Here is a 25,472-nt window from a genome sequence, read left to right as displayed (position 1 = left end):
GCCCCACTTACCGGGTTTTCATAATGCCCAGTGGTGCTCAGCAGTATTAACTGAATGCATTTGGTTCTATTTTTGGATGTGTAGCTCATGTCTGATATGTGGGTGGGCTAGTCATACAAACAAGGTATGCATTATCAAATCTGTTTGTGGCAAATAGCGCACTTTACAAACATGTGAAGTACATGAAAAATAAAACACAAAGTGACCTGACACACCTCCCTGATGTCATTGACATCCATTGGAAACACAAACACTGGGAAGGAACTTACATCAAGTGAACATCCCTGCATGGTTCCTGCTGTTTGTGATTCAACAAATCCACTCATTTTTACAGTCATTTGCATAATAACCATGCTAACAGCCTGAAATCTGCATGAGTCATAGCAACAGCACAGGAGCATGAATTTGCAGACATGATGCAGGGCATTACATTACCTTTGGTTACAGTACATTGTACTCCTCCTTTACATGACTTTTTTGGTAATCATAGTTAAAACCTTTTGTGGCAAGAGTCACACTGTGCAAACATGAGGAAAGAAATATTTAAAATTATAGAGATCTGACACACCATCTGCTGCTTTTGGACTTACACAGTGCATAGATCATCCATTATATGTGTGTAGTTACCTTCTTAGGCAAATTCTGTCTATATATCTGGATTTTTACATGCTCTTGCTTGCATGTAGACTCCTGTACATGGAAATTTTCCGTGTACTCTATCAATATGGACACGGAGTCTACACACTTGTATTTAAAGTTGTTGGATCACTACACCATGTTGTTTTACTTCATTTGCATTAATTTCAGCTACTTATGCTGATAATTGCATAAAGTTTTCGTAATTGCGCATGAGTGATTGTGCGCTGCTACACGGAGTTTACTGAATCTAAAACTTGCCATGCCCATGTTTGCATTGTGCCACGATGCACACATGGAAAAATGATCGTGTTAGATTTATTGAATTCCCCTTGTGTATTTACTCACGTTTTTTAATGCACGGTGTTCTGATATCATTGAACTTATCTATCTGTTTCCATGGCTAAATGCTAAACAAAATAAAAAAAACAATGAAAGACTTGTATCTTAGCATCATATAATGCAAAGCATAGCAGGTTCAATAGTATTACATATGCACAAAGACCGAAATGAAATCATATGTATTTCTATTTTAACAACAGACACATAGAAACAACAAGCAAAATGATTACTGTATTTAACAATGGACACCCCCATGGTTTCATCCACATGACTATCCAACCAATGTATTACATTTCCTCTGCGTTATTTCACTGTTTTTTTCTGTAGTTTTCAGAAACTGATTGACAGTCAGTTTTTGTAAAAAATTGCAAATTACATTTGATTTGCTGTCTAAAACAACATGAAAAGCAAAACCAAGAAATGCATAAAAACTGTAATGTAGCCCCCTTTTTAATATATAACTACATCTTTGAAATTTCAAAGTGATCACAAAGTGATCACAATTTGCTTTGTCAGCAAACTGTCCACTATGACTTTAACTGTTACTGAACACTTTCCTAATGAATCAGTGTTATGAAACCAGATATATGCTAGCTACTGCACTACATTTTTTTTATTTTTGTTAGCTGCTAGCTTACTGTGTTTATCAGAGACATAAGCCTACATTTGTTGTTTTGCATTGTTAATTTAGTGGCATTTCATGGACATTTATGAGTTTCCTCTGCCTCCATCATGTTGTTCCTATGATCATGTCCATTGTGGAGGCACAACATCCTAATCATTAGCCTTAGCATATTTTGTTACAAGGAGGTCAGTCTGCAATGTTGTATATCGATTTGCATTTGTTAGATGCAATATATCACATATCAGAGTATAACACTGTGCACTCTACACACTTCATTGTTTTCACAGTGTATAAGCAGTTATTCAGATAAAAGATGAAGTATTCAACTTTATGACATAGTATTAGGCTTAGGTATTGTGCAAACATCTATCTTAATGAATCCCATCCTTAAATTGCAGAACTTGTTCATTTCTTTCATTCATACCTAGAGCACAGGCTCTTTGTTAACATGCAGAGTTAGTGTATCGTCTTACTTTAGAAACTCTCCACAAACCTACATAACTGAGATATCTTTTTATTGATCATGTCACTATATTTCAAAAACTTTTCATGGATCTAACACTTCCATACCACACAAGGCTAAGATATTCAAGTCCTCATTGCTTATATAATAGATTTCATCAGACATCCGTCCATAACACATGACTTCATTTTTGTTGCCTGTAACTCTTTTGATCTCATTCAGATGGCTGATGGCCGATATTGATTCAGTTTGGGTGGTCTTTGTGAGGTTTGTTAAAGTAAAGTCTTGTTGGCAGACTAAAAACATTGATATAATTTTTCATCGCTGTTGTCGGTGTGGGTATAAAAGTCTCAGACTTTTAGCTCTTCAATTACTTTGTCATTTAAGAATTTTTTGATGAATCTCTGTATCCAAAAAAACTTAACATTCTATCTTCTTGCTACTTAAGTTAGCCTTTTAAATTTCTTTCTTTCTCTTTATTCTAGTAATTAAGTCATATGACAATGCATTTTTCACTTCATTGCAAAATATATTTGAAGATAACAGACCAGGCAAAGCCTGAAGCAAAGTTTCATACCCTCTTCTTGTTCTGAACTGCAGTCATACACTATTTCTTGCAATAAGGTCACCAACTGCAGATATGCCTTCCTTATGTTCCATTAACTACCTGTTGCCAGTGCACCACTTTCCCTACTAGCACTGTAAGTTTAAAAAATGCACTGCATTCAAACTGCTGCATCATTGAATGCAACCTATATTGCTCTGTTATACAACATAGCACATGTCTGCTGCAACTAGCACTCCTTGTTTCTAAACTACAGTAGCAGATAACTTCTCTGGACTTCAGATGCATTAATTAGGGACAAGTAAGGTTAGCTTCCCCTTAGCTGCTCAGTTCAACATGTCCATTTTTAGTAAAATCATAGTTATGCGGATTCAAGACAGTCAGAATGTCAATTTGTTCTCTGCTGTTCAGCTTCTGGGCATGCTGGAAAATGCATCACATTTTCAAAGACTAGAGAGTTTATAATGTAACTGTTGACAGGGTTTATTGGACCGTTCAGGTGATGTCTGGAAAACTAAAATTTAGACACAAGAGATATTGAAAATAATCACTAAAGTTCTACAAGTTAAACATCACTTCATGTACAAAGTCTCTGAAACTTTGGAGACTTAAAAAAAACAATCCTAAAATATTTTATAATATACACTGTACACTTTCAGTCTCTATCTTTATCCACCATTAACACTAAAATACACTCCAGACTGTCCATTCATTAAACCTGAATTTTAGTGCAATGTAATGCAAGTTCAAGACCCAGTATTGTGAGTTTCAGAACTTCAAATGAAAGACTTCTTGAATTACATAGGAAGTTCTAACTTCACTGTTACACATTAAAGGCAATTTTTTAAGTGGGAAGTGCTCATTGCATCCCAATACAGGAGATTTGCAGATGACGTACCTCCACTACTTATATACTATGTCTGAGATCACTGTACCCTGGAAAAGAGTAATTTTCCACGATAAATTACTTTTGGACTTAGCAAATACGTCATTCTAATCACACTGGAATGCATGCATTTCTAAGGAGTGCATTTTTGGTTCTCAAGCATTAATTTTTCCAGGAATGGTTAAGCATGTATAAAGTGCTAAGAATTAAGTGTGTACCATTTTAAGGAACCACTAGAAAACAAATAAACTAAAAACTGAAAACTAAAAAACAAAAAAAGAAAATAGCAGCTTAAAGGAAACCTCTTTAATCGGATAATGTGGTAAGTACTTTAATTCACAAAAACATCAGTGAACTTCTTCAGACATCTCATTTCATTTACACCCTATCTTAAAAACACAATTCTAAACATGTGATCCATCAATCAACATATTACATCACTTCCCCTTCTAGTCCCCCATTTTAAAATTAATATATTAGGAATTCAATAAAAGTACAAATTTAACCCTTAAAACATACCAACAATAATACTTCACTTATCAAGTCATTCATACTAATTAAATAGATTTTAACTATAATTTTTATACTTAAAAAAATGAAAAATAACATATTCATGCATATAAAAAACATAACACACTCTCATCAAGTCAAACTCTTTAATTTCAGCACACTAGCTATAAAGCACTGATCATTTAATCCAGGATAACCATATGCATTCACTGCTATTTGCCACAATAATTCTTGTTTTTCAAGTATTAAACCAAGTGGACCTCCCCTCAGTCCCATTTCAACATGGTCTATAACCCTAAATTTAAATGTGTGGTCCGGATTATTTTGTACATGCTTTGCCAGAGCATTTCCTTCCTTCATTTTACAGATACTGTAAACATGCTCATATATCTGTTCTCTCACCTTACGTTCTGTTTTACATATATTAAAACTAACACATCATTGGCAATTAGCTAGGTATACTACCCCCACTGATATTGCAATCATACCTATTCTGTGTAATGTATCTTCTATTTCTTATCATAAAATTTTGCTCAATGTCAATCATTTTACAATAGGGATATGAACCACATTTAAGCATCCCTGGACATCTAACACTTTTCCTTTTTTCCTTCTCAACTATGGTCCTTAAATTAGCACCCTTTCTATATATACAGTCTTTGGGGAACCAATAAATTTCTTCCTCGGGGCACTATCATCCGTCCAAACTCCCTAGTTCTTTATTACAATATTTCTTTATGGGTTAGAATCTAATGTATAATTTGTAATGAAACTAAACCCATAATTTAGTCCAATTTCTCCTTCCATTCTGTCTGCTTCTCTGTTTAAACCAGGACCAAATCCTTTGACTTTACTTAAAAATTGGTTGAAAATGACCCTCTCTCCTTTTTATTTGGACTTCATTAATTAGGTCATCAATCAACCCAGCAGGATATCCCCGTTTCATAAACATTGTCCTTAAATTACCACATTTGGCTAAGAAATCTACCTCTAGGGTCACCATCCTGGCCACCCTCACCAACTACCCCTATACAACAGATTTTGTTTGGTAGAAAGGTGTCCACTGGTAAAATGAAGGAAGGAATTAGAATAAGTGCTATTCCAATAAATCTTAAGCTATATAGGTTCTAGTCAATTTAACTTTCATCAATTCAACATCTAAATAACCCGCCTTATCAGTGTTAAAAACAAATGTGAATTCTAAAAAAGTAGTGCTGTTATACATATACTGGACTATTTTCTTAGCCAAATCAAGGTCCAAATATCATCCAAAAAACATGTATAAAAAATATTTCTTTTTATGTGCTCGACATCAAAGATAAAATGCTTCTCCCAGTATGCCATCACTAAGTTGGCAAAACTGGCTCCACAGGGTGACCCCATTGCTACTCCTTCTTTTTGTAGATAAAAAGACTCTCCAAAAATAAAATAAAATAATTATTACTCAAGATAATTCCTAACAAATCCTCAATTAATCTAATATCAGTAGAAGGAGCTTCCTTTTCCACTAAAAAGTCTACCACCTATTCCAATCCCAAATTATAAGGGATTACAGTATACAAATCTTTGACATCCACTGTTAAAAAATTAAAATCATCATGGAAAGGTTGATCATTAATAGCTCCCAAAAAGGACCAGGAATCCTTACAAATTTGTGGTTCTTTCACAACATATCTCTGTAGTATACAGTCCACTATGTTTGCACATGAATATGTGATAGAATTACTCCCAATCACAATTGGACATAGTGGTGGATCGTATAGATTTTTGTGGACCTTAGGGATCCTGAACATGACTGGGGTAAATAGATAAATATCTATCTGGCTGTTAATAAACAAATCATTAAGATAAATTTTGATTTTACAATAAGCCCTGTTAACCTCACTTCTGGACACTAGCTCATATTTGTTGAGTTAAGTAGGGCTAACATTCTGCTGTTATAATCTTCTGGTGTTATAAAAACCAACACACTCCCTTTGTCAGGTTTCATTACTCGAACATTCATCCCTCTTAGGGTATTAAGCATTTCATTCTACCTTTGTGTCATATTTTTATTTTTATTATCATTTTTATTTCCAACAAATGAGTGTGGTATGTTTAATATGTACTGATATTTTATTTTTCAGTTTTTTAAGTATAAAAATTATAATTAAACTCTATTTAATTACTTTGAATGACTCGATGAGTGAAGTATTATTGTTGGTATGTTTTAAGGGTCAAATTTGTAATTTTATTAAATTTCTAATATATTGATTTTAAAAATGGGGGGCTAGAAGGGAAGTGATGTAATATGTTGATTGATGGATCACATGATTAGAATTGTGTATTTAAGATAGGGTGTAAATGGAATGAGATTTCTGAAGAAGTTATCCGATTAAAGAGCTTTCCTTTAAGTTGCTATTTTCTTCTTTGTTTCTACCATTTTAATAAACACAAAAGGCTGATAATATTGCAACTTGAAATGTTGTGCCCAGTGTTTTGTTTAAATAGAAACAGTAGCCACCATGTACAAATACCATAACAAAATATTTTCTAAGCAGAAAACAAGTGCATTCACAAACTTAAGATCCACCTTACCTGTTTCTTCTCTTCTGACTTACAAACATGTTTAAAAAATGGACAACATCAGATAATAATTTTCAAACATATGCTGATTTGCTTGATGCTTTATGATGCCCGTCTGGGGAGCATCATATTAAAATTATTCCTGAAGCAATTTCTGCAGTACATGCTTCATAGAAGACTACCTGATGCCCTTAGAAGACTAAATAATAATTTGTATGGTGCCTCTGATTATCATAATGAAGCAACCAAAAAAATGACAAAATTGGAAAGACAACATGGTTATCAATTGGGATGTCTTTGGCATGAAAAATATTTAAATGGGAATTATTGAAATAATTTAATGTTTAGATAGTTTGATGCACACATCATACATCATATATTTATTTGGGGTGCTATCAAGTAAGAAATTGATGTGGGTCTGATGAAGCCTTTAGACAGAAGGAGTCAAAAAGGTCTGAAACTAAACAAAGCCAAATGTCAGGTCTAATGTAACTGCTTCCATATGTCTAGAGAGATTTAGGAGGCCTGAGATATGGATTCCATATGACCCCTCCTGAAGACATCAGTATTGGAATAAGTAAGGAGGTATATTAGAAAGGAGATATGTGCTTATGTAACATAAGTGGTGAGGTTAAGAGGTTAAATAATGAGGCCTTTTGTACAATGCTTTTAAGGAGATGAGCTGACAAATATAGAAGCCAGCAGATGAAATTATTGCTAAAGGCCAAGGTGAAGAAAGAGTGTTATGGTCTTATAGAAAGAGACTTTTAAATTACCTCAGAGGCTCTATCTTGGATTCAGCAATCTTAATCTACATACTTTTTCTCCGATATGCTCCCCCTACTACTTCCTCTTCCCTAATTGCATATGTGTGGCTCCCTTTTTCAGTCTTTGCAATCACGTTTTGTAGTTATTAATGCTCTCTGTAGTGACTTCTATTGTAAATGTGTATATAGTTATAGCTTTTATCTATTGTAAATGCAAGCTGTATATTGTTGTTGTTTTATCCTGTTTTTACTGTATTGAAAAACTTCAATAAAAATATTTTTGATAAAAAATAAATTACCTCAGAGGGGAGTTCTGGAAAAATGTTTTAAGCCTCAGGAGAGGACACTGATCAGTCTTTTCTTAGCAAGGGTAAAGAAATCTAGTCAACAGATGGGAACAATATATCGAAGAAACACTCTGAGTGATTTCTGGATCGAGTGGATGTGGCCTTTTACAATAAGATAATGGCAGGGACATCTGGTTTGGACCCTTCTATGGTGCACCAGATGTTAAGCTGTGTTAGTTCCATTTGAACAGAATTCGTATAATTTTTTGATTGATTACTAGAGCCTGTTTACAATTATCAGATAACTTGGAGAGAAATCCTTATTGTCACCAGGAAGAGGCCTAATATGGAACCCTGGGAAAATTCCACTGACTGCATTTTCTCTCAATTAGGAGGTATCACTGACCCTGACAACATGTGTTCTGTCCCTGATCCAGTTTTCAATCCATCTTACCACATATTGATCAATGTTTAAGAGCATTAACGTATCAATCCTATTATATGTTATGCTGTCAGATGTGGTTGCCAGATTCAAGAAGGCAGCATTAACATTGTGAGTACTGTCTACTGCCTGTGTGACCTTTCCAAAGAACCAGAAAATATTTAACAGGCACAATCTACTCTTAACAAATACACATTGTTATGAGTTGAGCATGATCCGAATTTTATGCATTATGTGGCTTTACAGACAATACTAGGAATGCTTATTGGTCTAGAGTTTCCCAGGTCAGTGGTGGAGGCACTCTTATGAAAGGCATCTACACCGCAGACAAGTGCGACTTGTTAAGGCTTAGGATGAATGACTTATGTAGGGGATCAGCAAGAGCCTGCTTGACTATATTTATTAGACAACCTGCTATATTCTGGGACCCACTAAAGAAACATTTTCAGTCTTAGAGCATGCCTTAAGGATATGATCCTTGGACATGGTGTGGGGATGAAACTGAGATGCTTGTAGTGAGCATAATAGTTTCAATGGAAAATTTTGGAGAAGACTTATTTGTAGTATGTTCAAAACATCTTTAAGAATGGAACAAGAGGTGCTGTTATAGGTAAATTTGCAGCAGTGATGTGAATTATTCCTTAGTTTTGTAATGTAGTTAAAGTACTGAAATTATCCTTAGCCTTAGAAGCTAGCCTACTTACGTGGGATGCTTTGATGGTCTTTAAAACTACTTTAAGTTTTTTGGTGAAGCTTTTTATATCATCCTTGTGATACTAGATTTGGGCCTAAGGAGGCAATCTAATCAGTTTTGTGTTTCTTTTGTATAATTTGCTAATGTCTAATGACCACCAGGATGGTTTGCTGTTGAATTTGCCATTGTGTTTGGTTCTGGTGGGAACTGCTTTGTCAATATATTTATCTAAATGAGTATAAAGATCCTTAGCACAGGTGGTTGCATATCATGAATCCACAGTGGGCTGGCATGGTTAAGTTTAGAGATTTTTCATACAGTTGATAAAAAAGTTTGCTATTTTGAAGTTTCTAAAGATACTGGTGTTGTTTAACAGGGGTGTGGATGTTCTCAGGGTAAAAATGACCAGTTTGTGGTCTGACTTAAGTAATGAGGGGCCAGCTAGAGGTAGGAAACATGCTGAAACTGAATTTGTGAGAACTTGGTTATGGATATTGCCACACCTGTGGAATTTTGGAAAGTTTCATCCAGGAAATGTTGATTAACCCAATCTATGAACTACTGTGCATCACCAACATTAAAAGCATTATACTTCATAGTATATATGAATAGTTGAAGTCAGCAAGGATTAAAGAACCAACTCTTATAAGGATATTTTCAAAGAATGTCAGGACTTCTTTATGACCTTGTGGGGCCATATAAGAAGATATAATTTGAAACTCCTAATCACCAAGTGTAAGCTGTTGTTCAATTAACTTTTTAGTGGATGGGTTATGGGGTGTCACTTTGGGAGGGATCATATCCCTGTTAAACAATGAGACACCTTCATTATCAGTGGGCTTGAAAGACACAGAATCCTGGCATGAATGAGGACCTGTCATTACACTTAAACCATGTCTGTGTGACTACACTAAGATGGACTCGTTCCAGAAGTAGAAGTACCTCAAAACTGGCCAGCTTATTTCTAAGACTCCTAGCATTGAGAAGTGCCACCTTGATGTTGTTCAATTCATGATTTGATTTGCTAGTTAGTCTGGTATGTTCATTAGATGGACTGTGCCTAAAAAGGGCACAGTAGGAGCAGCAAATGCTTTGGCTAGTATGCTGAAGACCTTGACTAAGAGATGCAGACCATCCTCTGCAAAATAAGTATGATTGTCTATCACCTTGTTCCAGAGAGAGAGAAAAACATACTTGACCCTCCCAGGATGTCACCAGCTACTCAGTCAACTCTGAATACAAATATCTTTTCCCTGAGTCTAGGCATCATTCTAGAAGAGAGGAGGGTACCACTCAAAACCCAAGTCTTTTCCATGACTGAAGAATGTTTAGCAAATTTCATCAAGTCCTTCTTCAATATCTTTCATGGGCTTTCCTGACAGATCATTAACTCTAGTATGGACTTTGATTATGTCATAGCCATAATTACTGCAGAAAAGTGCCCTGAGGGCCATAGATACGTCAGCAGTCATGATTCCTGAGAGACAGCTAAATGTGACCTTGCCTTTGTTCAGCCTAGTAAACATGGAATCAGTGTGTCTAACTATGGAGCTAACAATTCCTAAGATATTTCTAGAAGATGATGTTAGGTTAGGCTGGGTTAGGTTAGGTTTTGTCATGTCATGTTATGTTGTTAAATTATATTGATTGCATGTTTATAAAGGAGTGCCAAGTATTAGAGGGGATTTCATTGCTGCCTACCGTTAATAGTTCTAGATGGCTTTGGGAGAGTTTTTTATGGCATTGACGTATAACAGTTTAGCACTGTCAATATGAGGATGAAGTGTTTCTGTGGGTGGGGATAGACAATATGATGTTGAATGCATGAATGAGAGTGTGAAAGGTCTACTTTCAAGTTAACAATGTGTTCGCACCTCTCACAAGTAGAATCTTTCAGTTTAGCAAGTTTTCATTTTCAATGAACATGAGGTTGTTCTTACAGTGCCTTAGGATGACAAGCACTAGAAAGCTGGCAGTAGAAGGGGGAGACAGAGTCACTATGCTCTCGAGTGTTACATTACCTTTATAGGAATTTGGAAGGAAACAAAATAAGGAAAATGAATGGTAACACATGATATGTAGGAAGAAGCAATGCATAAAACAGTACAGCTGGTAACAAGTGGGCATAGGTACATGCATAAACATACATGCTAGAGAGGATTAGAAACAGTCATCCGCAAGATGAAGTAGGAAAGAGTTTTGCAATAAACACTTAGTGCAGACTTCACTTGAACACATTAATCACTATCCAGTTACAACTACTGTGGCAGTGTGCTCAGCACATTTGATCTCAGTATATACCAAACCGTAAAAAGTGAAAGACAAATGAAGAGCAGCTATATGGTTGAACAAATGGTGCCTGGTTACCTGCAAATAGCAGCAATTAATGCACTCTCAGTATAATAGCTACTGATATCTCAAGATGGCTCACATACTAAGACAGACACACTCTAATTCCAGACAAAAAAACAGTGATTTAAATGAAGAAAATAACAAACAAAACAGATTAATTTTGGCAAAAATATCAAAATGACTTTTAAGTTAAGTGGAAAATGCTAAAAAAAAGAACTTTTTTAAGTTATTTCTAGTGCATTGAACAATAAGAACAACTTTTCATCTTCTTAGACTAGCACACTAGGCCATAAAAAAATCTAACTGCAAACACTAACAACAATTCAAGGAAAAAAGCAGGCAAAACAGATTAATGTCTGCAAAACTAGGAAACAATCTTAGGTCCAGTGGAAAATGCTAACAAAAAAAAAAATTAAAAAAGCTGTTTTTTGTGTAACGGATTATCCAAATATCTTTCCATCTTCAAAGGCTGAAGCAGACAAGCACAGCTCTCAAGACTCTTTCTTAAAAGATGGGAAGATGGCCCAGCTAACCTCAATACATGTCAAACCGTAAAAGGTAAAAGGTCAATGAAAAGCAGCAATGCATTTCATAGGATCATAGGAGGTTACTACGCTATTGGCCCTAGGACCTTTACAAGCCTAGGCATGTTATACCCTTGTTCCCTTATTGACTAAGATATATAGTCTATATTTACAATGTGAATCTACGATCAGTGCCAGTTGCAAATCTAAGATCAGTACTGGTTGCCCCTGTCCAAGAGTGACATAGGTGAAACCACAGAGGTAAATTTATGGTTTCCCACACAATTGTCCAGGTTATGCTTAAATAGGGACATTGAGGAGCTCTGTTGTACCTGAACTGGGAGTTTGTTCCAGAGGAGTGGCAACCTCTGGGAGACATATCTGTCTTTCCATCATGTCCTATTAATGTCACAGGCTAGGCTAAATTCCCTAGAGCGAGTGACTCTTGCCCCATTTAATTTGCAGATGTGCAGCATTTCCATTAATGTCGGGTTCAAGATTGATCTGTAGGGCAGGCACAAGTCACGTCTAAGCAGTATATATGATGCAGAGTACAGTGACAGGGCCTTCGGTTTGTCCATGTAGGTCATGTTTAGAAGGCCCTGAATTTTCTTCATGAGATACCTCTGAGGTCTCTCCAACTGCTGCAGGTGTCTGATGAGGTACATGCAGAAGAAAGCACTGAACTCTGTTATTGGTCTGATGAGGGATGAGTACAGGGGAGCTATAATCACCTTAGTTCTGGATACTATGCCCTTACTTATGTATGAAATGTGCAACATAGAAGGTCTTCCTTACCACTTTGGACACATGGTGATCAAAGTTAAAGTTGCTATCCACCTGCATTTCCAAATCTCTCACCACTGAGTTTGAACTTAGGGTGGTATTATTAATACTGTAATTTGCAGGGACTTCTCCATTGCTGAAAGGGGTGATAATACATTTTTTTGAATTGAATTTAAGTCCATGGCTCTGGCACCAGCCATTTATCTGTGTAAGCCCATTTTATAGAATGTTGACATCACTGGGGGATTCAGTGATTGCACCCAGTCTGGAGTCATCATCAAACTTTGTAAGCCACAGGCCACTTATTTTCTCCTGGATTTTTGAGAATTAGAGTCCAAACAGTAGGGGCCCCAGCACATAACCTCATGGAACACCACTGGTGACAGGTCTGCTGGTAAAGGTGGAATCACCAACTTTGATTGTATACATTCTGTCGGTGAGTGAGTTGGCTACCTTCTAATGATGTATTGGTTAATCCCCAGCTAGGTGAGTTTCTCAATGATGCCTGAGTTGGGGATTGTATCAAAGGCCAAGGCCAAATCGAGGTAGGCAGTATGTACTGTTTTGCCTTCATCTCAGGCTTTGTCACACTCTCAAAGAAGGTCAACAGGTTTAACAGGCACAGTCTGCCCTTAATGAATCCAAACTTGGTCGGGTCAAGAGTTTGAAGGTCTCCTATATCCTTGTTGATAAGGTCCTGATGATTCTCTCCATGGCCTTACAGATAAGTCTGGTTAAGCTTATTGATCTATAGTTCCCAGGGTTGGCTGAGGGGCCCCCTTTGTGCAAGGGGATTACGGTTGCTGTTTTCCACTTTGCTGGGATAAAGCCAATACTTAGTCTGTGGCTGTAGATAGTGCCCAGTGGTTTTATTAACTCCTGTTTTTAACCATTTAGTAAGCAGCCTGAGATGTTATCTGGTCCTATAAAGGCTGTGTTTTTGCCCTTAAAGAGTGCGGTTATGACTTGCTCTTTGGAGATACTAGGTAGAGGACCAGTGACAGGTATGTTTTGGGGTATGATTGGTGGGAACAGGAGGGGTGAAGTTTTCACCAAACCTGTCTACAAGCAGGTTGGCAATGTTCTCAGGTTCAGTATGAGTGGTACCATCCACTGCAAATTTGGCACAAAGCTGTGTCTTCCCTTTTAGATTTTGGATGTAGATAAAGAATGCCTTGTGATCATCTTTAGTTAGGGATACTAATTTAGTTTTGTAATTAGCTTTAGAGGACTTTACAAGATATCTAATTTGCTTGTTCAAGCTGTGAAGGGTGTTCTTCTTTTGAGACCATTCCCTCTTATTCTTTGACAGCAGTTTCTTTATCTTGTTGTATAACCTATTTATCCTAGATATCCACCAGGCTGGCTTGTTTTTTTGTGAGGACCTTGTTTTGATCTGTTCAGGTATGACTGAATCTATATATTTGTATAGGTGTTTATACAGGGCATTTGTGAAAACCTCAATATATAAATCATTGCTGTCAGTGGTGGCAGGTGGTTTGAAACTATTGATAGAATCACTTAGGAGGCTATAGTTTGCTTTGGAGAAATGTTTCAAACTTTTTCATCCTGAGGAGGGTCAAGTATGATCATTACTTTGAACAAGACTGATTTATGATCGGACTTTACCAGGGTGGTTACCACACATGGGGTTTTGCAGCAGTCCCCCATGTTGGTGAGTACTAAGCCAAAGACATTAGAGCCCCTTGTGGGGGTGCAGACTATTATAGAGTATTTGTGCTAATAAAATCCAGGAACCTCAGGGCAAGCATGTTTGTGCTCATATATGTTTCCCATTCACTGGAAGGATAGTTAAAGTCACCCATGATCAGGGTGTTTGGCTGTATTGTGAGTGACTCAAGTAGGTTCACATACGCAGTGTGTTTTTTGTGGTTCATGGTGGGGGACCTATAGCTAGCAATGACATGGAGCAGGGTCTCTCCTACAGTTAGTTGAACTTGGAGTAACTCTATGGAGTCATACTGTTTAACCAGTCATAAGGTGTGTTTGTCTTTAATGAAGATGGATAAACCTCCTCTGAACATGAGGAAAGCATTGTAACCTTGCATAGCCTGAGTACTCTCTGTGGCTTTAAACCATGTTTCTGTGACTGCACAGACATTGGTATCTTCCAAAGTATGGCATGAGTGCAGTTTCTGATTTAGACTCCTAGCATAAAGCCGCATAATCTTGAGTTTGTCTCTAGAGGATATTTTTATGTTGGGAATTTTTTTCTTATGACATTGCCTCCCTATGGGGGAGCCAAGTACCTTTGTCAGTAACTAAAAGCCAAGTGGTGACAGGTGAAGACCATCTCTGGATGACAAATACTGGATCCTCCTGGATTGACCCCAGAAGGTAAGCCAATTGTTGAAGTTGATCATTTTTGTTGGTATTGAGGCATCATCCAAGGTGAAGGTAGAATGCTGCTTAGGGCTAGGGACATACCTTCCCAGGACACATAATCTGAAAGCTCAGTCGTGCCTCTCTTCATATAGTCCAGTGAGATACGTCTCAAGTCATTTACTCCAACATGGATTATAACAAAGTGATGACAGTGCTTGCTGTTGAGACACTTGAGTACGTGCATGATCTGATGGATCCTTGCACCTGCCTGGCAGCTGACCATGACCTTCTCCTTATCCAGCCTTGTGAGGGAGACATCTGTGTGTCTCACTATGGAGTCACCTATGACCAACACATTTTTTTGAGGTGTTTTGCCTTAGGGGCATATTGGGTGAGACACTAATACATTTGCTTTTATGTGTAGTGGATTCTGTTGGGACTGTTTTGTGTGCAGAAGGTTTGTATTTTGTGAGATTTGTGACATCTCTGCTCTTTTGGTAACCTTCTATTGAGTACCTCCACATATGTGGGTTTGAGTGTTGTGCACTTGGTTTGTGGAAGAGGTGACGTGTGTGTGCTGGTAACCTGTTTAATATCTGGTTTGTTGTTACATGACATATTCCAGATTCATAGTATAGATACATCTCTCACATATTGTATTTGTATGTTTTAGGAGTAATAGGTTGTCAGTAAACATGAGGCAATTGTTAAATTGCCTCAGGATGCCCATGTCAATCAGGCTGGCTGGTGAAACAGTAGGAAACTGTCCAGCCATTATGAAATGTGTATTCTGTAATAAGTAGGAGGTGGGCAAGATGGACCAGGTTCTACTGTAGGACTAGTAAAATCAGCTAATCTATGGGGAGGTTTAGGAGTAGAAACCTGTGTTAACACCTAATAGATCACAGCTGAGTTGCTCTCTGGGCAGCAATGTACAACTGTGTTAAATGCCGAGAAACAGGGAAGCATAAGAAGGTTTCCTAGCAGTTATAAAGGGAAAATTTGTCTTTTTAAGTCTTTTCATCTTTACCTGACAGTGTTAAATCCTGTTGTATGGTGTGTAGCTATGCTTAAATGCAGTGCTTAAATACAAACAAATTTAAACAGTTTTAACACTAACTAGCCAATGGGAGAGCCCAGAACTGAGCCTTTTACCAACAATCCCCAACTCGGATGTGTCCTGGGCTGCACACCTCTGCCACAAGGGTGCAGAGGCCCTTCCTAATGTAGGATGGCTGGCTTGAGTGTTGAATATATCCAAACAGCCTAGATTCAGCAGATCTTAATCTAGTTTATGTTATGATATACAGTGTTACTAGGATTACAAAGTGCAGGAAATAGTCAAAACAGCAGCAAAAACAAAAAGTGGAACAACAATTTAACAGAAAACAGTTCAGAAAGTACAGTGCAAGCTTTAAAAATACTTATTTGTTATAAATCTCTGAGGATGACTCTAATTTAGTTGAGCTTCACTCCAGGTCTCTGGCGGAGTCACCAAACTCAGAGCAGCGCTGCCAAACTGACTTATTTGACCAATTAGTGCTTGGATACCTAGAAAAAAATAGACATTAATGCACTCTCACTACAATATCCATTGACTCACACACCAGAAACAAGCTAATTGCAAACATTGAATAATTTAAATGGAAAAAAGCAGGTGAAGCTGATTATCTGTAATAAAAAATAGATAGATAATAAAATAGGTAAAAATAGCAAAATAACTTTAAGTACAGTGGACAATATATTTAATTCTGTATGTGAAAAACTATAAAGAAAGACTCCTACTATATTCAACAAGAGCAGTTGTGATCTTTTGTACCCTTCGCAGCTTTCACCAAATCAGGATTATGGGACCTGTACCATTTTATCCAAAGGATGAGATCTCAGGACTGTGTCATGTCTTTATGTTGTACTATGATGTCAGTATCAAAAAAAAAATTCAAGTACGTGATTTGGGAATACAGCCAAAAATGTCTGATCTTTCCAGCATCAGAAAAGAGTGTGCTACCTGCTGAGTCATTGACAATTAAATGTGTGAGATATGAACTACTGCTTCTTCTGAATTATCTTGTAAACTGGATGTCTGAATGTTGTAGTAGTCTCTTACTAAATATAGCAACAATTAGTTTCCAGAAGATATTCAGCCAACTCTCTGTGCCATTGTGACCATTCCTTATAGTGGACCATGCCTGTCATGCCATTTTATTCTGTGTGCAACCCCCTGCCCCATATTCCACATGGCTAATTTCATATTAATAATTTAGTGGAATGAATGAGATGATTTATTTATTTTATTTATTTATTTGACATTTGTTAACCAGGCTAGTCTGACTGGGCAGATAACCTTTTTCAGTGGAGACATGAGGAGAAAAGCTCCAATATTATAATAGAACATACAGTAGCTAACATTGTCAATGACTACAGGATTGAACAAGATAAAAAGATATAACATGAAATAGCTAACATTAAATTACAAGGTCATTTTTTATAGGTGATGCAAGCTAATTGGAAAAACAAAATATGCATAGAACAAATATGCCAATAATAAAGTCTAAAAAACTTCATAATGAGGATGCATATATCAATGCAAGAAGATATTAGAGTACAGACAGTTGTAAGGCAGGATAGGAATATAGTTGTAGGGAGATGACAAGTGTCAAGTGAAAACAGAAGAAAACCCTAGGTAGTAGGTAGGTGAGAAAGCATCTTAGCTAGGAAATTAGTGTAAGAATGCAGTAAATGGAAGTTGAGAGTACATCAGTCTGATTAGTATAGTGTATTGATATATAGGAGATGCTGCATAGAGAGGGGGAGAAATGGGCAAAAAGTCTTGGGGTCAGGAAGATAAGTTATATTGGGCCATTGCAAGGCTATGACCATGACTTGCAGAATATTTCTTTTAGTGCTGTTTTAAAGGAGCTGGATTTAGTGACAGTTCTGACTTGTAGTGGTAGTTTGCTTCAAACATTTGTGATGGAATAGCCATAAAGTAATTTGCCAATGTTTTTATTGGGCCTAAAAACTTGCAGTAGGTATTGTTGAGAGCTATTGAGAACATGGCAGGGAATGTTTGGCTGGATGAGATTAAAGAGAGAGGGACCAAATGATAGAGCATGTAAGACCGAGTGAGCTGTGAAAAGCTAGGGTAGCAGAATTTGGTTATGAAATTTCATCCATTGCAGGAATTTATGGCTATACAGTGATGAGTGCAATATGATAGGTTAGAGGCAAATCTTGCAATTTTGTTGTAGGTTAGTTCTAATTTAGTGAGGAGATTAGATTGGAGGTCTGTGAGTATAGAGGCTGCATAGAGTAGTGTAGGGAGTAGGAAGGCTTGTGCAAGGGGGAGTCTAAAGGAATAGGTGAGAAATGTATCATGTCTGTATGTAGTCCAAGCTCTAAATGAGTCTTTTTAATGCATTGCCGAGTATGAATATCAAACTTTAGGTGGTCATTGCTAGTAATTCACAAGGAGGTTTGTTAGGTTCAGCAGAGATAGGCGTGTTGTTCAGGGAGGTGTCAGAAAAGGTAGTTTTATGATGTTGAAGAGTTATTGGGAGGAATAAGAGAAGTTTAGTTTTCATAGTGTTCAGTAGCAGTTGGCTAGAAGTAAGCCATCGTTCGATAGAGTGAAGAGCCTCTTTGGTGAGGGTATGAAGGAACAAGAGATGATTGTAGAATCATCTGCATATTGAATTATAGTAGAGAGTGGACAAGAAAAGTGAAAATCATTAATAAAGGTATTGAAAAGTAGGGGCCCAAGGATGGAGCTTTGGGGAACCCCAGTTTGAACAGGTAAAAAGGGAGAGAAGCTATACTGCCATTTTATAGCCTGGAATCTGTTAGACAGATACCTGGAGAACCAGGATAGGGTAGAGTTAGAAAGGGTAAGTGAAGCAAGTTTGGATAGAAGTAGCTTGTGGGAAACAGTGTTGAAGGCTTTGGATAGATCAAGAAATAAGCTGGAGACTAACATTATTGTCATGAAGCTTTGTGATGGTATTAATGAAGGATTTAAGAGCAGTAACAGTACTGTGTTTTAAGTGAAAACCATTTTGAGAGAGGGTAAGAAGATTTTCTTGAAGGAGGTAATCAAGGAGTTGCTTGTGTATGCATTTTTCCAGAATTTTAGATAAGGGAGATAGGATGGCAAGTGGCCTGAAATTAGAGGGATCGTTTGGATTACTGACTTTGTGAAGGGGAATGAAATAGAATTTTTTCCAGATATTAGGCACAGTCTTTTCCTGACTTGATCTATTGAGTAACATGGAAATGGGAAAAGCGATAGAATTAGCAGCTATTTTTAGGAATTGTGGAGGTAGGTCATCAACTGATGATGAACAAGTTTTAAGTTTTGAGAGAAGGGACTTGATGTAGGTTACAGAGATATGTTTAAGAGAGAAGACGGTAGAATGGGTTGACTTAGGAGGTGTGGGGTTGATGATATTATCATTTTTGGTCAGGATGCGAATAAAATCAATGGAGAATGAATTAAGGAAGGTAGCAGTGCGTGGGAGACTTATTAAGGCAGAAGTTAGGAGAAGATGGGCATCAAAAATGTAGTAATTTGTTTACAGATTGCCAGAATTTTTTGGGGTTAGAGTGAGGGTTAGCAAGTGGCTTGATGCATCTAAGACAACTGATAAGAAGATCATTCAGCATAAAATAAACTGTTAACCACCATACAGCCCATATTAAAACTATATTTGCATTCAAAGGGCTTAAGCGGAAGTCAGATGCTTAGCTATCTTAATGTGTGACATAATATTTGATAAAGGATGGAGCTGCGTTTTACTGTAATGAAAGTGAACAAAAGCAAACCATAGCTTAGAATGCTAGAGTAACCTTATTTGAGGTGCTCTTCAATTTGATGTTCTAAAATAAAGTGCTGCTATTACTCAGGAAGAAGAGCCTACTGAAGCACGAGGTATTTCATAATGATGTTGCTACTTGGTAATGTCCCATATTCTACAAGTGGTATTGCAAAGCTCAAATTTCTAATCAGAGAGTACAGTATAATGTTAGCACTGTCCCCTCTCACAGTATAGCCATGCTCTACTCTATATAAGAAGGAACATTATAATATTAACCCAAGTCATCCCATCCCTCACATCTACCTTGCTGACGGAAAGATCTAAATATTTTCATATTTTTAAATAACAAAATAATAAATAACTCACCTCTGTGGTAGAAATGTGAAACTAACAGAATAAAAAAATATATCTTTTTCTGGTTACTTTGGCTGCACTTCTTTATTAAGTGAAAAAACACAAGTAAGCACTTTTATCTCTCTATGAGACTTCAACAGACTGATGAAAACTTAACTTTAAAATAGTAAGAGATTACATAATGAACATGTGATAGATCACATAACAAAAATCATGTGATTTGTCATTACCAAGCTAAATAATACTAAATCATTTTTTAGTGGTTTGTGTTTTTTTTTTTCCTTTTAAACATCTTTAAAATTAATGTGATCATTCCTTCTCTTAAATGCAATTTTACTTCTTTACTGTAAAGACTAAAACTTTTTGAAATGTGAACACTTTTCTAAATGTTTATAGATAACATTCTTTTCATTCTTAACTTATATGGCATAATTATGGTCCTAAACTATTCTTCAAAGTCATCTTTCAGTATAAAATCCATTGCACACCAAACAGATGTCTACATGTCTCAAACATTTTGACTTACAATTAAAATAGCCTGGAGCTGTATAAGATGTCTGAATCTTAGACAAAACATGTCATTTAGCAATATGCCTAAATTACCTGCAGTTGTTACAGGAATAAGTACATTTTATCACATTCTGTGTAATGACATATTTAGTTGCTTCACTCTTTCAAAATATCCCTTATGTTGAATGTTCTCATATTAATGAAGAATGGCTTTTACTAATGATTTTGGACAGATTTTCCAGTTATTCTGAATAATATATCAGATACCTGCTGTATCCAAACTATATGTTAAAATATAACTTAATACCCTTTTAAAAGAAGCATCACAAATATTACTTTTATAATCTCTGCTATCCTTTAATGTTAAGAATTAAAAATTTCCATTAGTCCATTTTGTTACCTTCTTTGCATATTTTGTCAATCAAATGAGGTGGTCACTATCTAGCTACAAATCTATTTTTCAGAATGCATAATTCTTCTGCAAACAGTATTGACAGTATGCCTATTGTGTTTCACTTGCCCCACAGCAACTAAAATATTTCTAATGCATGAAGGTGCATATGTTTATAATTTAGGTATGAACCTATGAACCTATTACTACACAAAACCAAAAAATGTCATTAATATATCCACAATTCTTTATTATAAAAAATATTTATATACAAAACAATTATTCCTCTCAGTAATTACTATATTAATGTAATGGGAGGTCATAGCTGCCACTGTAGCAATGCCAATTGCCTGTCTAAAATATTTATCCTTAAAACAAATACATCATTATTTAAAACAATACTAAGATAATGACATATTAAATTACTTTTTCCATCCTTAAAGTTAGAAAAAAGTTAAATACTCATTTACTCACAATAAGCCAGTGTTATGTGGTATGACAGAATACAAACATATTATTTGGGTTGGGAGGATGGCCTAATGGTTAAGGTGTTTGCCTTGCAAACACAAGGTACAGGGTTTGAATCTCACAGGGGATAATTGTCTAGGCTTAAAATGGCTCACAAGGGCAGTTAGCCTAGTACGAACCTATGAACTTATGAACCTATTAAGTCATCTGGGACCAAGATATAGGTTCATAGGTTGGTACTAGGCTATCGGCCCTATGGCCTATGTAAGCCTAGCCATAATAATTCCCTGGATATTTCTTCCCACAATATTTACTTCTCTGGGCCCTTGTCTAGCAGGGCGACTGACATGATCCCCGGGGTGAATTTCCTATCTCCCATCCAATCGTCAAGGTTCCTTTTGAAGAGGGCCAATGAGGCACTCTGCTTGACATGTATGGGCAGTCTATTCCAGAGTATGGGGAGTCGCTGGGTCAGGAACCTATCCCTCCAGCATGTTTTGTTCATTCTGATGACAAGGTTTAGATCCCCTGGAGCGTGTGGCTCTGAGGGATTGGGATTTCTTTAAGTGGAGCATGTCCAACAGCTCAGGGTTTGACATGGCCTTGTATGTTAAGCAGAGATCACCTCTGAGTAGACGATATGCCACAGGGTATAGCTGGAGTTTTTTTAGACGGTCAGCATATGGCATCTGCTTTAGGCCTGTGATTCTTTTAGTAAGGTATTTCTGTGGCCTTTCCAGCTGTTGCAGATTTCTTGTGAGGTACATACCAAACAGGGCATTATACTCTATAATGGGTCTAATGAGGGATGAGTACAGAGGGACAATGACCTCTTTTTTCTGGATGAAAAGCCCTTAGTGGTGAGGTGTGCCACATAGAAGGATTTCCTGACTTTTGTGGTGATGTGGTTATCGAAAGTGAGACCACTGCCCACCTGTGTCCCTAAGTCTCTCATCACACTTTTGATGTTTATCGTCCTGCCACCTATGTGGTAATTCATGGGTACATGTTTTTTTCCAAAGGGGGTAACTATACATTTCTTGGCATTAAGCTTGAGCCCATAGCTCTGGCACCAGGCATCTGTTTCTGTAAGGCCTTTTTGTAGAATATCCTCATCATTTAAGGATTCAATAATGGCCCCCAGTTTGCAGTCATCTGCAAACTCTGTTAGCCAGAGTCCCTTAGTGTTGCCCTATACTTCAGAGAAGTAGATGCCAAACAAGAGTGGTCCCAGGACTGAACGCTGAGGTACTCCACTTGTCACTTGTCTGGAGCTGGATTTGGAGTCAGCTACTTTTACAGTCTGGGAGTAAGCCAGTTGGCAACCCATCGAGTGACATAGGGATTTATGCCCAGTTTAGTATGTTTATCTATGATTCCAGACTGGGGGATGGTGTTGAATGCCTTGGCAAGGTCCAGATAAGCTGTGTGGACCACCTTACCCTCATCCACAACTCTGGAGACTGATTCAAAGAAGTCAATCAAATTCAGGAGACAAGATCGGCTCTTCACAAACCCAAACTGGGTGGGGTCCAGTGTTTGAAGGTTGCCAATGTCTTTGTTTATAAGTTCCATGATAATGCGTTCCATGCCCTTGCAGATCAGGCTTGTCAGACTGATGGGAGGGTAGTTCCTGGGATCCAAGGCGGTTCCTCCCTTGTGGAGCGGGATAACTAGAGCTGTGCGCCACTCAGTGGGCACGAAGCCTGAGGTGAGGCTATGATTAAACATGACACTTAGGTGAGGTGTCAGTTCATTTTGTAGTTCATGTACTACACAGCCTGGGATGTCATCTGGTCCCATGGATGCTGTATTCTTAGCTTTGGAAAGTGCGTTTTCTACCTGTGTGGTCGTGATTATCAGAATTTGGCAATCTTTTGGTATTGAGATGGGCCCTTTAGGGGGTGAGAGGGGGTGAAGTTGGCACTAAATCGATCTGCCAGGATATTGGCAATATCCTTGGGATCAGTATATTTAATGCCATTCTGTTGTAGCTCAGAGCAGATCTGAGCATTGCCACTTAAATTCTTGACATAACTATAGAATGTCTTGTGGTTGTCTTTGGAATCTTTGGCAATTTTATTTTTGTAACTAGCTTTTGAGGATTTTATGAGGGATCTCAGCTTCTTATTGAGGCTGGTGAGGGAGTTTTTTTGCATCCTGGGATTTTCCTCTTTTCTGCAACAGATTCTTCCTTCCATTGCATAGTTTGTTTATAGCAGGGGACCACCAGATTGGCTTCCTTTTTTTGGAGAAAAGCATCTTGGTTCTGTTTGGGATGGCATGATCCATGCACGAGTGGATGTGCTCATACAGTGCCTTAACGTAAGATTCTACAGTCAACCTTCCGGATCCCATCTGCGTGGGTGTTGTGAAGTTTGTCACTTCTGACTTTAGTAGCATGAAGTTGGCTTTGGAGAAGTTTTTTAAGGAGGTTCCCTTACTGGGGGGTGGGGGTGGGATGTGGATGTCAAAGGTGATTTGTTTATGGTCAGACCTGACCAATGAGGGGGTGACCACTGGTGTGGAGCATCTATCTCCCATGTTAGTAATGACCAGGTCTAAGATATTGGCTCCCTTGGTGGGACAATGGATTAGTTGATCCAGGGCTTTGGAATTTATGAATTCCAAGAACCATTGGGAAAAGGAGTTGGTACCCGAGTAGTTTTCCCAGTTAATGGCAGGGTAGTTGAAATCACCCAGTATTAGGGTGTTTGGTTGTATCTTAATATTTTCCAGTATGTTTAGAAAGGTGTAGTGAGAATCTTGGGGCATGGTGGGGAATCTGTATCAAGCTACAATTTGGATTGCAGTCTTACCTAGTGTTAGTTGCACCTGGAGAATTTCCGATGCATTGTGTTGGGCAACTAGCCTGGAGGTGTGAATATCCTTGGTGAATATGGACACTCCTCCACCTTTAGTGTTTTGGTCTTGGTTTTGTGGCCAAAAAGTGTGGTAAGAATTGTAGCCTGATATTGCAGGGGTGCTCTCTGGTGCCTTAAACCAGGTCTCAGTTACTGCACAGATATCGATGTTCTCCATTTTTAGGAGTGCTTCGAGAGAGTGCATTTTGAGGTTTAGACTTCTAGCATTGAGTAGCATTACCTTCATATTTTGCATGCTTGTATCTGTTATGGTGGTGGTTTTATCCTTTGAACCTTGTCTAAAAAAGGCACTATAGGGGTGGCAAGAGCTTTAGCCAGTAACCTGAATCCCAGGGGTGACAGGTGCAGACCATCTCTGGCAAAGCATCGTGGTTTGTCAATCATGTTTTCCCAGACAGACAAATACTGGATCCCCTTGGAATGATACGAGAAGCTTAGCCAATTGTTGAAGTCAGTCATTTTGCCCTTATACTGTGGTATCATTCTGGGCAAAGGCAGGATGCTACTCAGGGCTAGGGTCATACCTGCCTGGGTCACATGATCCAAGAGCTCTTCCATGTCTTTTTTCATGTAGTCCAGGGAGGTACGTCTCAAGTCATTCACTCCAGCATGGACAATGACAGAGTCGTATTTGTACTTGTTGTGGAGTGACTTGAGTGCATGCATTATGTGGTGGATCCTGGCACCTGACAGGCAGCTGACTGTAATTTTCTCCTTGTTCAGCCTGGTGAGTGGGACATCAGTGTGCCTAACTATAGAATCTCCGATGACTAAAGTGTTGGGTACATTGTCTTGCCTTAGGGGCTGTTGTTGGGTGGCACACTGTTGTTGTGAGCTATGTGTCACTTTGGTTGTGACTGGTGTTTATTTGCGTTTCGGCTTCGGAGGTCCTTGTTGCTTGGGCAGGTTAATGTTAAGGGGCTCCGCATATGTGGGTTTAGTGTTGCTATGTGTGGGTGTTGATGGTGTGGGTTTTGAAGGGCTATGAGTTGCTTGAGGTGTAATGCAGGTGCTAACCTTCTCCTCTTGACTGTCTAGCACAATCTTGGCTGAAGAAATCTTAGCTTTCAGTTTGGCTATGTAAGTGCATCTCTCACAGGTTGTAGTGTTGAGTGGTAGGAGAGGATTGTCTGTGTACATGAGGCAGTTGCCGCACTGACCCAGTATGCCCAGATTCACCAGGTGGACAGGAGAAATCACCGGAAGCTGACCCTTGGACATGCCTGTTTAGGTGCTTTTTTGTAAAGATTAAGAGCTGTC

Source organism: Protopterus annectens, chromosome 7.part0 (genome assembly GCF_019279795.1).
Source record: "Protopterus annectens isolate FY-2018-M chromosome 7.part0, PAN1.0, whole genome shotgun sequence".
Classification (NCBI taxonomy): Eukaryota; Metazoa; Chordata; order Ceratodontiformes; family Protopteridae; genus Protopterus; species Protopterus annectens.
This window is presented reverse-complemented; position numbering follows the sequence as displayed.